General features: G+C 37.3%; 2 protein-coding genes across 4 annotated transcripts in view; one reads left to right on the plus strand and one right to left on the minus strand.

Moving 5' to 3' along the window:
• The window catches only part of LOC126754146 (thioredoxin-like protein 4A), a 183,190-nt gene that overhangs the window by 52,905 nt on the left and 114,920 nt on the right, over window positions 1-15,365 (plus strand). The window contains exon 3 of the mRNA XM_050466077.1: window positions 3,584-3,936. The gene's annotated coding sequence lies outside the window, so the exon portion shown is untranslated. The remainder of the gene's footprint in view (window positions 1-3,583; window positions 3,937-15,365) is intronic.
• LOC126754145 (mucin-5AC) overlaps window positions 1-15,365 on the minus strand; it is a 198,298-nt gene that overhangs the window by 50,153 nt on the left and 132,780 nt on the right. The window lies entirely within an intron of this gene.

Genomic DNA, 15,365 nt, shown 5'->3' on the forward strand with positions numbered 1-15,365 from the left:
AGACTGGTCTTTCATAAGATATTGTTCGCTTCTTTCTCCTTCTTCCCTAGACGCTTACTCGATTCCAATCGGAGTGCCTCTTCCATACCTTCTCCTTTAACAACCCTTGAGGACTTGGGACCGATTATGGCAGAGCTTCATTAGTTAGTAAGAGGGTTCACTTATTATCCATATTTTTTATATTTTTGCTTTTTATTAAAGACACTTGTTTGTCAATGCAGAGTTCGAAGAAACAAATGTATCAAATTTTATCAGAATATCTCAATTATTTCTCAAGTTAGTGGTGCTCGAACTAACTATGAATATATTTATATATCTATTTGTTCACCGTTAATATTCTTGTACAATTTCGCATTCATACAAATCAACAAAAAATCGAGCAGAAAATCATCACACCAAACATTCAAGTTGTATAATGAGCGCTGCGTGCTCTTACCTTTTGAAGTTCATTTCCAGGGGTTCCTGAAATTAGTTGAGCAACAAATTTGCACGCGTTCGTCGACTGTGAAATTCAACTTATTCTTTTGCTTTTCTTCTCGCTTACATACAGCTTCATATCTAACCAGCGTCATAGCGAATGTAGGGAATAAGTCGTCTGCCTTTTACCCTCACTCACTTTTAATACTCACTTTCACAATGTGCTTCTATAACTCTTAGTTTTTACTGCTTTTTCTACGTTTTCTTTGCGTTGCGTCTGTGTCAACTGAGTCACGCTCAGCGGTAGCCAAGCGTAGCAGACTATTTTGTCACGCTAAATACTCTTTTATCCTCTTTAAAGCGCAATCGTGTCGAAATGGAAGCATTTTCGTTTGCGCTCATTTAATTTCGGAAATGTGACGTCCTTGAATGGAAATTTTCTTTGTCGATGAATGGTATTTTTTAATTGGTTTTGATTCGATGAAGTGGGTGGTATGAAATATGATTGCATTTATGTAGTAAGAATTTGGCTTTCAAGTCCAAGTAGGTGGTTTGGTAAGACAATTATATTGGAAGAATATATTTGAAATGTGTGGAATTTAAAGAAGGTTGCACCTTTTTAAAAGTATTTGAAGAATAATAGAGAGGCGTCAGAAACACTTTCAGTTATGCCATAACTATATAATCATTGAAAAACATACCCTGGGATTGTTTGCCTAAAGATGGTTTTTATTTTAAGCTCGTTGGCATTTGGTAACAAAGCTATACTCATATTATGTCACAGCAAAGCGTCGTATGTGTTTTCTTTAAGAAACAGATGTATGCACGTAAATATAGAGAGATCTATGAGACATGAGTTGAGACGATAGTTAAAGACATTCACATTAAATGAATTAAGGCCCATGTTGATGTAAATTATTCCTGAGAAATATTTGAACAACAAGTGTTTTCTAACATGGAAATTGAAGGATTACCAACTTTTTGTGAATAAATTTTTCTAGCCAACATTTCATATGCACGCAAAATACTTAAAATACCCTCGGTGAAAATTTTAATGTAGACTATAGAAATAATTGACTTCGTGTGTGAAATCATTTCGAATGTTGGAAAAGGTTTACAGTGACTCAGTTTTATCAAAAACACAAGCCTATGAGTGGTGCAAAGCCTTTAAAGGCGGTTGAGAGATCGTTGAAGACATGCCTCGTACTGGACGACTTTCAACCTCTTCAACTGACGAAAATATTAAAATGTGAAGGATACAATTAAGAAGAAGAAGGATACAGCGCTTAAAAATCGTTAGGCCAGGAGAGCTGGTAAGAGCGCTCGACAACTCTCGACAGTCCGTTAGAATGATGTTGGTCGATTTGTGGATATGAAACGGATTCTTGCTCGACTCGTCCCTATAAAGATGATTTTTTTCAGAAAGGACCGTAAACATGTCTCTTCGGACATGCTTAACCGTGCGATATCCGATCCCACATTCGTGGAGCGCATTATAACTGCCGATGAGACATGGGTTTATGACTTTGACATGCAAGCAAGTCTACAATCATCGGAATGAAGGAAAAAAACGACCCGACACCGAAAAAACCACGCCAAAGCCGGTAAAAAATCATGGTAACCTTCATGGTTTTTCGATCTGCGTGGTTTGGTGCATCATAAATTTGTTTCGGAGAGACAGATGGTCAATAAGGAGCGCTATTTGACCATATTGAGGTGTTTTCGTGGGATCATCCTTCGAAAACGGCTGGAATTGTGGAAGAACAATTCATGGATTGTACACGATGGTAATGCACCATCGCAGCGAGCCACGATTGTGACCGAATTTGAAGCGAAAATCCCTATGAATATTATCGGTTAATCACCGTATTCACCAGATTTGTCTCCGTGTGAATTTTTTCTTTTTTCCATATACTGATATTGACGCTCCATGGAACCCGTTTTCAGTCGATCGAAGGTATAAAATAAAATTCGCTGAAGGAGCTGAAGGCCTTCGAGGACTGGAAAAATCGTTGGCATAAGTGTTTTACCTCTGGTGGGGATTACTGTGAAGGCGATAAAATGAATATTGATAAATATTTTGCGTTTTATTTACAATTTTCGGGTACTTTTTTGTCATGATTTTTCAAAATCCAAATTATTTTCGAAGATATAGAAACTTTTCTCGAATCTGTCCTTTTCTAAACAATACCCAATTCTTCTCAAATGGTGCTTGATCGATTTATCTGTCATTTTGAACTATCCATATCCGCAAATTTAAATGTTTGCTGTTTTAAAAATTACGAAATAGTCAAAAAAATTGGTACAAAAATTGTTTGGTCGACATTTTGTGAAAAAAATTTTGCCAACCTTTCTGTAGAATCGAACATTGTGTCATCATAATTTATAATAATAATTTTTTTTGGTCCAGATTGCTAGTAGGGTTGGAATCGTGGGGATGGTCACGTGTCAATTTTTTGAGACCGCTCACTTCATATATTTTTTACTTGTTCCAGTATTCTTGGAATGTTAAAAAGTAACTAATTTATTAGTTATTTTTTTATATTTTTTTTTATTTTTTTTTTTTTTTTTTTATAATGGATGATTAAAATTTTAATTGCCGTTATTTGCGACACTTCACATACAGAAAAAAATATGAGATAATAAAAAAAATTCATTTCTAAATTTATTGGATCCAATTCCTATTAACTGAAAATGTTACCAGTTCAGATATATTTGTCTCTCCCAAAGGCCAAACATACATTCCGGCCAAATTCGTGTGCTTAAGAATTGTCATATTTCAACATTTGACACATTCTAAGCCAAAATTTGGTTGCAGGTGTAGCAGCCAAGGTAATCAATGTAATTACCGTTAAAAGCAATGGCGCCGGTACTCCGTTACACGGCATTTCTAGAATTTCGCGAATGAAAATTATTTGTGCTAAAATTAATGAGGCGCTAAGAATTTTCTATTTATGAACGTGGACAGACACATTTTAGATATATACATATACATATGTTTTTGTATGTGCGTGTGTGCCAATTTCATTTACCTATAAATACACATACTTCTCTGCTACATACTTCACAGTGTCCCTTTATTATGTCTTCTGCTTCTTGTGCTTTTGTGTCATCCTCATATTATTATTATTATTATGATTATGATTTCTCTCCTTTCATTTTGCAGCGACAGGCGCGTAAATTATCTTCCAACTCAGTGAAATGTGCCAGCGGCGCTTTGGAATCATCGCTACATGCCAACAAAGGCAACCGAAGTCATAATATTGATATTTGAGTGTGCATGTGTGTGTGTGTGTTTGCTCACAAAGCCGCGCAAGCAGTCAACCGAGCGTGTTCGCAACAAGTACGAATGCACACAAAGCCACCTACAATTACTCACCTATGCACACACTCATACATACATATATGAATGTATATAGCCAGCTTTTGCCAACAGCCGCATTCATTGTGCAACAACTACAACAATATTACTGCCTTAAAAATAAACTTTTACTTGACAGCGAAAGTTTACACAAAGCGGTAAGTAAATCTTTGCTATAACCAAGGTGCCTATACAACAACAACAACAGTAACGAAAAGTTGCATATACACACACCTTTCTCAAAGTATAAGTAGCTTAAAACTTTTATTGCAACAACAAAAATTCGGTAGGTTCATACTGGTTTCTTATGAAAGTATATAATATGCTTATTAGGGTGGGTCGTAAAAATTACAAAATACAATATTTTTTCACTTTGTATTCTAAAAGATAGATTCTTAGGCACCCTTAAAAAGTCTCTGCAAGTATAATATGCATATTACGGTGGGTCGAAAAAATTACAAAAAAAAAAATATTTTTTACTTTGTATTCTAAGATTCTTAGACACCCTTAAAAAGTCTCTGCAAGTAGGAGCTCTTAATAGTAACTTTTTGCTTTGAAAAAAGTGTCTCGTTTCATAGAGATTGCATGCTTTTCAAAGAAGTCTCGTACGATTTTTTCGTAAACTTAACCGTTTAAACCCATTTAAAATATATTACTGCTTAAAGTTTGATTATTTTGAGGAAAATTTTATTATCTTCTGAATCTGAAAAATCAATGAAAAAATCATTATAAATCGGAAAACTTATCGTTTTGTAGAAAATTTAAATATAATTTTTTTTTATTTAAATTAAAAAAATTGTAAATTCAAAAAAAATTTGAAAAAAATTTTAAATTTAAAAAAATTAAATTTTCAAAAAATTTAAATACATTAAAAAAATTAAATTTTCAAAAAATTTGAATTAAAAAAATGTAAATTTTAAATTAAAAAAGAAAATTTTTAATCATTTTACTTCTCCCATACATTTTGCAAGGCATTTTTTGAAATAAATTTTAAACTTTAAAACACTGGAATTCTAAAAAAAACCTTAAAAAATATGTTAATGATTTTTTTTTTTCATTAAAACATGGCTTTAAAGTTATACCCAGTTAAAGTGAGGCATCAAATGTTTCAATGGCATCTAGTACACCATGCCGTATGAGCAACATATGATTCATAAGGCACATGAGTGGAAGCTCAACATTTGACGTATAGCTTTAACTACATATATGTAGCTTGTAAAGGAATTTTTGTATGAAAAAATTATTCACACAGCTTTTTTGTAGAGCGGAAATTTTTTTATTAATTTTTTATTAAAATTTTCCGCTGTCAGAGTTGTAGATTTACTTGCTTAATGCAAAATATTAAAAAAATTCATATATTGACAGATGGGAAAATAAATTTTGTTTATTCACGATTTAAATTGAAAATAAAAAGCAGGTTTACATTAAGGTAAAACTGAACCTTCAATGAACGTTTGCGGGAAAAAATTCAAAGCCTGGCACCCTAATGCCTGAATGTATGCATATACATATCCTATATACATATGTACATTGAATATATGTATGTTAACTTTAAGAAATTTAATCAGGCAGCCAACCGCAAAGAAAACGCCAAGAATTTCGACAATTTTCATTCACTTCACTTCTTGGAATATGCAAACTTTTGACGCATTTAACGGCACATGTTTGTATGTAATTAGGCCTGTAACGAAGTGTCGCCGCCAATTCATTTGAATGGCATTTGTAATATGCAAATGGAAACCGCAAAATTTATGATTTTATAATGAAAACCTTTTGGTAATTTGGAAAATGCTTCTTTAAAATATTTTAAAGCTGATTAAAAATGTTATTTGATTGAGTTTTACCTGGAAGTTTGAGTATATTATTGTCGCAGCGGTGGAAAGGAAGTGTCTGGTTTCACATAGAAAGAAACTTTTTGTAGAATGTCGTAAGGAAAGCAAGTTAAATTGAAAAGCAATATTATTTGGTAGCGCTAATGTGATTATGATTTGATGCCATAGTTTGGTTTTGGAGGCGGAATAAACTGCTTAACAGGCGTAGGTCCCTAAAAGTTTGCTGGGCAAAGATAAATGTCTCCCGAAAGTAGTTCATATGCGGCCGATTACTTTATAAATTTGTATGTAATTCGTGCTTTTTTCAATTTTTTCCACATCCATTTCAGATAAAACACACAAAACTTAAAGGAATTGACAAAATTTTGCTTTTATTAAATATATGACCAAAACTTATGGTTTTTTGTATTTTGAGGAAATATTAGGCATATATCCACCTCAACAGGCTCTAAAGAATTTCGTAATAATTCTCCTTTTGTATATTTGTTGTTATCTCGCCATTAGGGCAATGAAAGTTGATATTCAACTGGTTAGTGGCAGTAGCTGGTCAGCCCATAGATATGTCTGGTTTCTATATCATAGGCGCTTAAAATTTCGTCCCATTTAAATTCTAATATCATCACCTAGGTCAGTTTGTCTGGTAGGCCAATGAGCCACGCTTAGACCAGTTTTGGTTCTTTGGGATACCAGATGGAGTTTCGTTGCTAGATCCATGAGGAGTTGTTATTCTTTATAGCGCTTCACGCAAATTTTAACAGGATCTGCGGCCTCACTATCGATACCTCCTCCAGTGTATCATATTGTGGGGACACCAGATACTTACAGCGTAGTCTTACTAATGCGAGACAAGTGCACTAGTTGTTAGCCGTACTTGCCGTACTGTCTTCGTTGCCTTTGTGAGTTGGCATCAGTAGAAGTGAAGTTGCTTGTTGCTTGGCTTTCTACGTAGATATTGACTCTAGAATTGCCTGTGGTTGCATTAGAAGCTAACTCTCCGGCTTTCGCAATAGCATAAGGTCTTTGCGAGCCCCCCGGTTCTGCCAAGCATCTGCCGACACGCTCTTTCTTACACATTGTTCTTTCGCAGCATTTTGCTATCCGAGGACTTATTATGAGCAAATCCGTTTTCTCCGGGATCAATTCCAGACTCGCTTGAGATGCCTAATTCTGGGCTGTATTGAGGCGGGCAATCTGAGGTTGGAAAAAGAGAGGGGAGTTGCTAGGCTGAATTTTAAAGGGTCTGGAATGGGTTATCACAAGTCAGTGAAAACGATGCCAAAAATCGTGTTCTCCAGATTTGGACTTCACAGATTGTTTTCTCTTCTCTGATCTCAATAGAATTCTTGCTGGAAAAGTTTTAGTCGAATAAAGAGGTAATCGCCGAAACTAAGGCTTATTTTGAAGTAAAGGACAAATCGTATTACAAAATGCCATCGATAAGTTTGAGGGTCGCTTTAATCACTGTATATCACCATTAAAGAATAATGTGTCTTTTTCTTAAAAGACGGTTTCGACACTGAGGGACTGGCTCGTGTATATATAAACCGACAGACGAACGGACTGACATGTCTTAATCGACTCAGCTCGTCACGCTAATCATTTATATAAATATATACTTTATAAAGTCTCCCACGTTTACTTCTGTGTCTTATAAACATCGTGGATAACTTAATATACTCTATTTAATGTAGAAAATTTGACTTCAACACAAATGAGATTATATTATTCCGAAGTGTTACATACCCATTCCAAGCTTATATTCATAGCAACCATTAATCTCAACTCTCTCGCTTCTTCTTCTCCTCCACAACTTAAGTAATCCAATAATTTACAATTTTCGCATATTTTGAGCTCCATCAGCTTACCAACAAACAATTTCGAACATTCGTGTTCACACTTCCGCACATTTCGAAGCAAGTTACAGCTTTTAGGGAACGCTTGTGGTAAGAGCAACAACAAAATTATAGCAAATCAAGCAATTGAGGGGTTTTGGAGACGTAGCGGCATGAAATATTAGACATTCAACATTGGATGACCTCAACTTGGCTTTGATGAGTTTCGTAGGTCTCGCTTGTGTGTGTGGGTGTGTTGGTTGAGTGCACGAGAGGCAATTAGCGATTTCAATGCGATTAATTCGATTAATCACTTTGATGGCTGTTGAAATTTTCATCGATTTTAATGGATTCAATTAAAGTTGCGTGAAGTCTGCACTTACATCAATGATTCCGTTTTTCTACTCCAATGCTACACTGCAATTGTGACAGCAAGCGAATTAGGAGTTGATATTTGCTCAGGCACATATATTGTATGTACATAAGAAGTATGTATACTTGTATTTAAGGGTATGTTTTGATTGTTTGGTGAAGATTGGTTTAGATTGATGTGTCGATAACAATTTAAGGGTAATTTTGCGTAGTTTTTACACTGTTGTAATATTGCTACAATCTTTGCAAATATATATTTATATTTTTAGACGCATTTTTCGAAATATAGGTTACAAAAGTACTATAATTAATGTTTTTCTTTTTTTTTTAATTTTTTTTTTATTTTCTATATATTTTATTCGCAATCTATCTGAAGACAATCAGCAAATTTTATAAATATAACCACCACAACATGATTGATTGGGCTCTATTGAGACTAATAAATATATGGCCTAATTTGCTAAAAAAATATTCTTAAAACTAATTAAAATCCATCTGGAAGGTCGAAAGCGTGAATTCTCTTTAAGCGTCTAACATCCATACTGTTGTCCAGTAGATTTATTGAAATAATAGAAAATTTATCAAGGTATCTTCAACAAGCTTTGCTGATTTCGTCTTTAACAAAAGTTACATTTTAGCCTTGGTTGTTTTCTTAAGTCTTAAAGTCTTTGATTGATATCTTTGGAGGATTTCAATGTTGGATGTACTCGCGGAACCCCATAACTGCATTGCATACGTCCATACTGGTTTAAGGATTGACTTGTAGAGTCGAACTTTATTCTCAAGACTAAGTTGTGATCGATTTGAGCTGCTTCAATTTCTCTTTTATGTGTGTATTCCAAGTGAGTCTTCTATCCGAATAAAGACCTAGATATTTGACAGTTTCACTTTCAGGTATTGTAGTGCCATTTAGTGATATAGAAGTGTATTTTTTGGATTTTAATGTAAAAGTTATTTGAACGAACTTCTGTGTATTTACTTCTATCTTTCAATTCTTTAGCCATTTTTCGACAATATTAAGTTGTTCTTGTAAATGCTGTGAGTTGTTATTAGGGTTAAAACATGTGGCAATAAATGCCTTGTCATCAGCATAAGTTGCTACTTCTAAATCATTGATGATCGGGTAACATTCTCTTTAAAAGTATTTTTTCAAATACTTTAAAGAAGGTCGCCAGTAAACTAATTGGACGATATGAAGAGGGACAGCTCTCAGTCTTATTAGGTTTCGGAATCATTGTTATCTTAGCACATTTCCATTGAGTTGGGAAGCGGTCGAAAAAAGATGAAAAGATAAAAGTGAAAAAAAACGAGAAGCGTGAAAAATGTTTGTGGAAGAATAGGAGAGGAACCAAAAACTACAAAAGGATATTTGACGGATTTAAACCATAAAAAATATATTTTTTTGGTTAATTGGAAAGTCACTAATAGTTAGGTTGCTAAGGACCATAAAACTAAAATATATTTTTATATACCAAAGTGATCAGGGTGACGAGTAGAGGCAAACTAATTGGACGTATTGAAAAAATTTGAAACTTTCACGTTATCTTGCTCCATAAGAAGGTTAAGTTGGGTAGGCAAAAAGATGAAAATACATAAAAGTGAAAAAACCCACAAAATGTTTTAACTAGTGTCATATACAAATTAAAGTTCCCTTCAAGGGTGTTTGTAGTCACTCTCCAACTTTTCCATGCCATTTTTGCAATACAATTTGTCCTTTGCTTCAAAATGGGCCTCAGTTACGGCGATCACCTCGTCTGTCGACGAAATCTTTTCCGCAGCGAGAACTGTTTTTAGATCTGAGAAGAGAAAACAGTCCCTGAGTGCCAAATTTGGACAGCACAATGGATGCCGAAGAAATTCAAAATATAATTCATCGTTTTTAGTTTCTTATAACGCGGTGCATTGCTGTGATCAAACAGCACTTTTTTCTTTAATTACGGCCGTTTTTCGTCGATTTCGTCCTTCCAGCAGTCTAGTAATACGATATAATAGTTGGTGCTGATGGTTCTTCTTTTTTCAAAGTGGAAAATAAAAATTATTCCATGCGCATCTCAAACTACAGATGCCTTAACCTCGTCAGCCGGCTGTCACGTTTTTCCATGCTTTCGATCTGCTATATCGTGTGCAGTCCACTCTGATACCTCTCGATTGGACTTCGGAGTGAAATAATGAATCCATGTTTCATCCATTGTCCCATAACATCGCAAAAACTCGAGGTTATTACGTTTGAACATCTGCAAACACTGCTCTGAATCATCAGTTCGTAGTTGTTTTGGTTAAAATTGAGCTCGCACGGCATCCACTTTGCACAGAGCTTTCTCTTACCCAAATATTCATGAATGATATGATATACACGTTCAGTTGCTATCTCGAACAGCTTAACATTACAGTCATACAAAATTATTTGAGGATTTTTTTTTTTGGCTTCCACTGTATTTCCCTCTGACATTTTGTTTTTTTTATAGTAGGAGGAAGTATCGAACCCTTAGTGCACAACTTGAATCCGGTAAACCTAACCTACTCCTAACTCATATTTCTCCCACGAAACCACCGGATTAAGTATTACTTCATGGAAGAGGGAAAGACTTCAAGTCTCATCTATCATACGGACGGACTGACGCCTAATATACTGTATACATATGTATGTCTGAGTTTTGTCATAGTTAGAGCTGACGCTTCGCTGACAGCTTCCCATTTACCAGAGGACTGACACATGATTGTTGTCAAATTTTCAACCGAAAAACTACAGCCAAGTGAAGTTTTTAACCCTTACATTTGAAAAACGGGGGCATTCCAAAAATACGTGCTCAGAGTCTTCTGTGTAAAAGTCGGACGGTACGGACTAGGGTCTTGATGGAATCGGAACAGGTAGCTTCTAAAGCATCCATGACCACTCAGTATTCGGGTTAAGTGGACGTCTAGGTCCCCATGTTGTCTTTCTATCCACGAATGGATGTCCGGGACTAGTCTGTGTGCCCACCGTCCTTTGATTGAGGTTTGCCACCGTTGCTGACACAATGTGATGCCTTTAGTTCTCTTCTCTTTTTTTTACGCCTACAGAAGGCTCTGATAGTTGGCCCAACCGCGCGAATTCGTCTCCCTTCAGCAGCGTCGCTTGATATCGTTCGGAAAGCACTTGTTACTCGGATATCTGTGAGCCTATTCAGCATTTTTTTGTCGGGAACCTAAATTGACTTGTTAAATAGGTTTATGTACCTGTGTAACATGCATATATATACATATGTAGCTATCTGAATACCCATACACACACGTGACTATTACAAACATGGACAATGCAGCCGTTAGCACATTCCTAGCATTGGTTGTTCTTATTGTTGCCCAGTTGTGCCCATTTAATTTTATTTTTTCGCTTTATATCGCCTTTGGCCATTGAGTGTGACGGCTGGTTAATTGACGTGGCGTGCGCTGCACACGCTGTTTTGATAACAACTCGGCGTTTGTGGTGAAACACCAGCTGACAGGTCTGCCAGCCGGCGATGCGGACGCACAGCAACAAGCAAGCCAAGCGTCGAGGCAAACAGACAGACACAATGAACGGCCAACGACAACGCTGCAGGCCACACGACCAGCCAGGCCATCGGCGAGCAAGTCAGCAGCGCGTTTGAAACGTCAAGATATGCCGTTATGCCGTTAAGTAGAACGCCAGCCAGTCAGTCAGTCAGCGGTGGGTGCTGTCGCCCAAAGTGCAAACTGCTGTCAGAATTGAATTATCGAATTTTGTGCGAGCGCGCAAACGACAATAACAACAACGCACTGTGTTTGATGGTGCGAATGGCATAAAGAAAAACGATGCGTCGTAAATGAAAAGTGAAGGTGGAAAAAAAGTCGAGTTGCCTGCCAGGCGTGTATTCACATTCATTTCAACGCATCAGCGAGTATTTTTTCAGTGTGTTTTCTTTCGACTGTTTATGACAGCGAAATTGGCATTCAATGATGATATAAGCGGTGAGTGGCCCGAAGCGGGCGGATGGGTGCAGGTGAATTATACTCATATATTATATACGTGCTATCTATCTACAAAAGCTTCTACCGAGGGCTACTATGCCCCGCACGCTGTGCTGCCTTTAATAACGGCTGCCAGTGTAATTGTTGTTGCTGACGCCTCCAAGCGCCCGTGACATTTTAACAGTTTGTTTGGACGCATTTTCACTTGTGCAAATATACAAAAGTTCAACTCATCTCAACTCAATTTAACTCAACTTTGCAACTCAGTTGTAATACTCTTGTATCAGTGTGTTTGTGTGTGTGTCTTTGGGTGCTTGCTTTTCTTGGTGTTAAAACCTTCACCAAATGCCCGCTGTCGTCTGTCAGCCACTAGCTAGGCGCTTGTATGTGTGCTGTCAACAGAATTGCTTGCAAATAATTTTATGTTAATTAAAAAGTCATCTCTCATTTCTGTGTGTGTGTGCTTATGTGTCGGCAAATTCCTATTCGAGTGCGTATTTAAAAAGTTGTTGAAAGCGCATTATGCACAACTGGCGGCAGGTTCGTTACGACTTAATGGATTTTTAAAGCAGCATGTGTCTTCCAACTAGTCATTTGGCAGTAAGTGAGAGTAAACTATTTTGAGTGTAAAAAATGAGACGCATGCGGCGAAGAAAAATGTGTTTAGGCTGAGAGTTTCACTCAAATGTACTTAAGGAGGTAATCCAGCCTAAAGGAACGAATCTCGAACGTTTTTGGGCAATTTATAAAAACAGCAAAGGCACACCTCGTCGTCTGAATTGCTACCCTTTTGGTCGTTTCAAAAATAAAGCAATTACGACGGATGCTTGACCAATACGAAAGTAAGAGCCAATAAACGGGGAACAAGGTTAGGATACAGGCTGGCTGTCACGGCATACAAAGACCTACAGATATGTAGTGACTGATGGAGCTTCAGTTTAATACAAGCTAAAGTTAACGTCGTGCAGGATGTCAACGGTCCCGCGACACTCGAGTCTAAGTAACCACAATGGACCGGATCCGGCCAAGGGCGGTCGACTCGGCAACATGCCACGAAATTACTTCAGAATTTTTTTCTGCCGCTATAACAACAACAAGTACATAGATAGTTTATATCCAATTCTGATACTTCATTTGGTCTATTGAATACGAGCTCCTGGATATATAGCCGAGTTCTAGCTAAGACCGGCCAGCCGCAGAGGAGGTGTTCCAGCGTCTCTCTGTTGTCTACTTCCCTACGCTTCGCCATCGTTAATAATGCCTATGCGGATCGCGTATGACGCAAGTTGTGACCTGTGACTAGGCCAATAACCGTATCGTATCATATTTCGCGATCGTGTAAGTAAAAACAATGCGTATTTTCCTTTCGTAACGTTCCACATAATCTTGGCGACCCTCCACGCCCTTAAGGTATTCCATCTCATTCTGTTCTGTCCGTCAGCTCTTTCGAAAACTTCTTACGTATCGTTTTTAGGACTGGCGTATTTCCAGAACTCGGTTCGAAAGCCAGTCGCTTTCCCGCTGCCACTATAAATACAGCCTCACTTGGCTATCGACGTATACGTCATGTTCTTAATGTTGTTTCCTGCGTTATCAGCTATCATAGCAGCTTTTCTGGTCGTAAAGACTTCTGCCTGGAAGATACTGCGGTATTCCAGCAAGTTGAATGTTCGCCTGAGATTCAGCTCAGCGCAGTAGATCCCGACGTGCACTCCATCAGCCAGATTTGAACTTCTTTTTTTCTTTACTGGCGTAGACACCGCTTACGCGTTTATAGCCGAGTTAACAACAGCGCGCCAGTCGTTTCCTCTTTTCGCTACGTGGCGCCAATTGGATATTCCAAGCCAAATTCTCCTCTACCTGGTCCTTCCAACGGAGTGGAGGTCTTCCTCTTCCTCTGCTTGCTCCGGTGGGTGGCCCCGACCAGATTTGATCAGTTCGTATAAATATCGAAAGTTCTGCTGTGCCAACCACCCTTTTTCAGTGGAACCGATAGCCTTTTCTCCAAGAGAAAGCATGAGGGTATGCGAAAATTCTTGAAGTCCAACGGCTCGGAGAGGAGATTCTGATGGAGCTTTTGGTATTGCTTAAGGGGCTATACCAGTGTGACACTTTCAAAAAATAAAGTTGTTTTTTTGCTTTTTTCGATAGCTTATATATAGGTCGTATTTTAAATAGTTTTTGAATGGCAGCGTTCTAAATAGCGACCGCTCAGAGGTGCAAACATATATAAGTGAAACTTTAAACGCGTTTTTCTCGAAACGACATTTTTCAAATTTGCTGACATTATAACTCAACGAGAAATTAACCGATCGACTTAAAATTAAAACTGGATATAGTTGAATACATTTGCTATACAACAGACTACGATCTTTTTGATTGGCTGAAAATTGTCAATTTGGCATTAAAAAAACGACAATTTTTTTCGTAAAAAAACGATTTTTTTTTTAATTTTTGATATTTTTCAAAGATCGTAGTCCATTGTATAGAAAATATATTTAAGTTTAATAAACATGCCAGCCAGCAGTTGAGGCACTTTTTTTTTTGGCACTTCCGCAGACAGCACATTACTCCGTTATTTTTCAATATTTTTGTAAATTTTTTTTTTTAATATAGCTAAAAATATACTTTATTACGTCCATAGAACGTCGAAACATTCAATCTGGTACTTTCTTTTAAAAAAATTCACGAAAATCGCCTAATTTTTCATGCGTCACACTGGTATAGCCCCTTAACGTCAGTTTGCACAGCCGTATTAGTTTTGTGAGGATACCAAATTCAGACATAGTGACACAAGAGCCACTCTTTTTCGTGCTGTCAAAAGCAACTTTAAAATCGACAAAGAGGTGATGTGTGTCGATTCTCTTTTCACGGGTCTTTTCCAAGATTTGGCGCATGGTCAATATCTGGTCAGTTGTTAATTTTCCTGCCCTGAAGTCATACTGTTAAGGTCCAAGCAGTTTGTTGACGGTGGGCTTTAATCTTTCACACAATACGCTCGTTAGGAACTTATATGTTGAGGAGGCTTATCCCATCGTAGTTAACGCAGATAATGTGGTCTGCTTTTGTAGATTGGGCAGAGTACACTTAAATTCCAATCGTCGGGCATGCTTTCCTCCGACCATATTCTACAAAGAAACTGATGCATGCTCCTTATCAGATCTTCGCCACCCTTTTTTGAATAGCAGGGCCGGCAATCCATCGGCCCCCACCGCTTTGTTGTTTTTCAGATGGGTAATTGCAATTCGGACCTCTTCATGGTGGGGCAGTGGAACGTCTGCTCCATCGTCATCGATGGAGGAATCGGTTTCACCATGTGCTGGTTTTATACTTTCACTGTCATTCAGCAGGTTGGAGAAGTGTTATGTCCATAATTTCAGTATGCTCTTTGCATCAGTCACTAGATAATCTTAATGGGTTCTACAAGAGTATGCTCCAGTCTTTAAACCTTCTGTTAGGTACCGCATCGTTTTGTAGAATTTTCGAGCATTACCCCTGTCGGCCAGCTTGTCAAGCTCTTCGTACTCACGCGTTTCGATCTCTCTCCTTTTTTGTGTGCAATTGCGTCTCGCTGCCTTCGACATA

The sequence above is a fragment of the Bactrocera neohumeralis genome, chromosome 3 (assembly GCF_024586455.1).
Source record: "Bactrocera neohumeralis isolate Rockhampton chromosome 3, APGP_CSIRO_Bneo_wtdbg2-racon-allhic-juicebox.fasta_v2, whole genome shotgun sequence".
NCBI lineage: Eukaryota > Metazoa > Arthropoda > Insecta > Diptera > Tephritidae > Bactrocera > Bactrocera neohumeralis.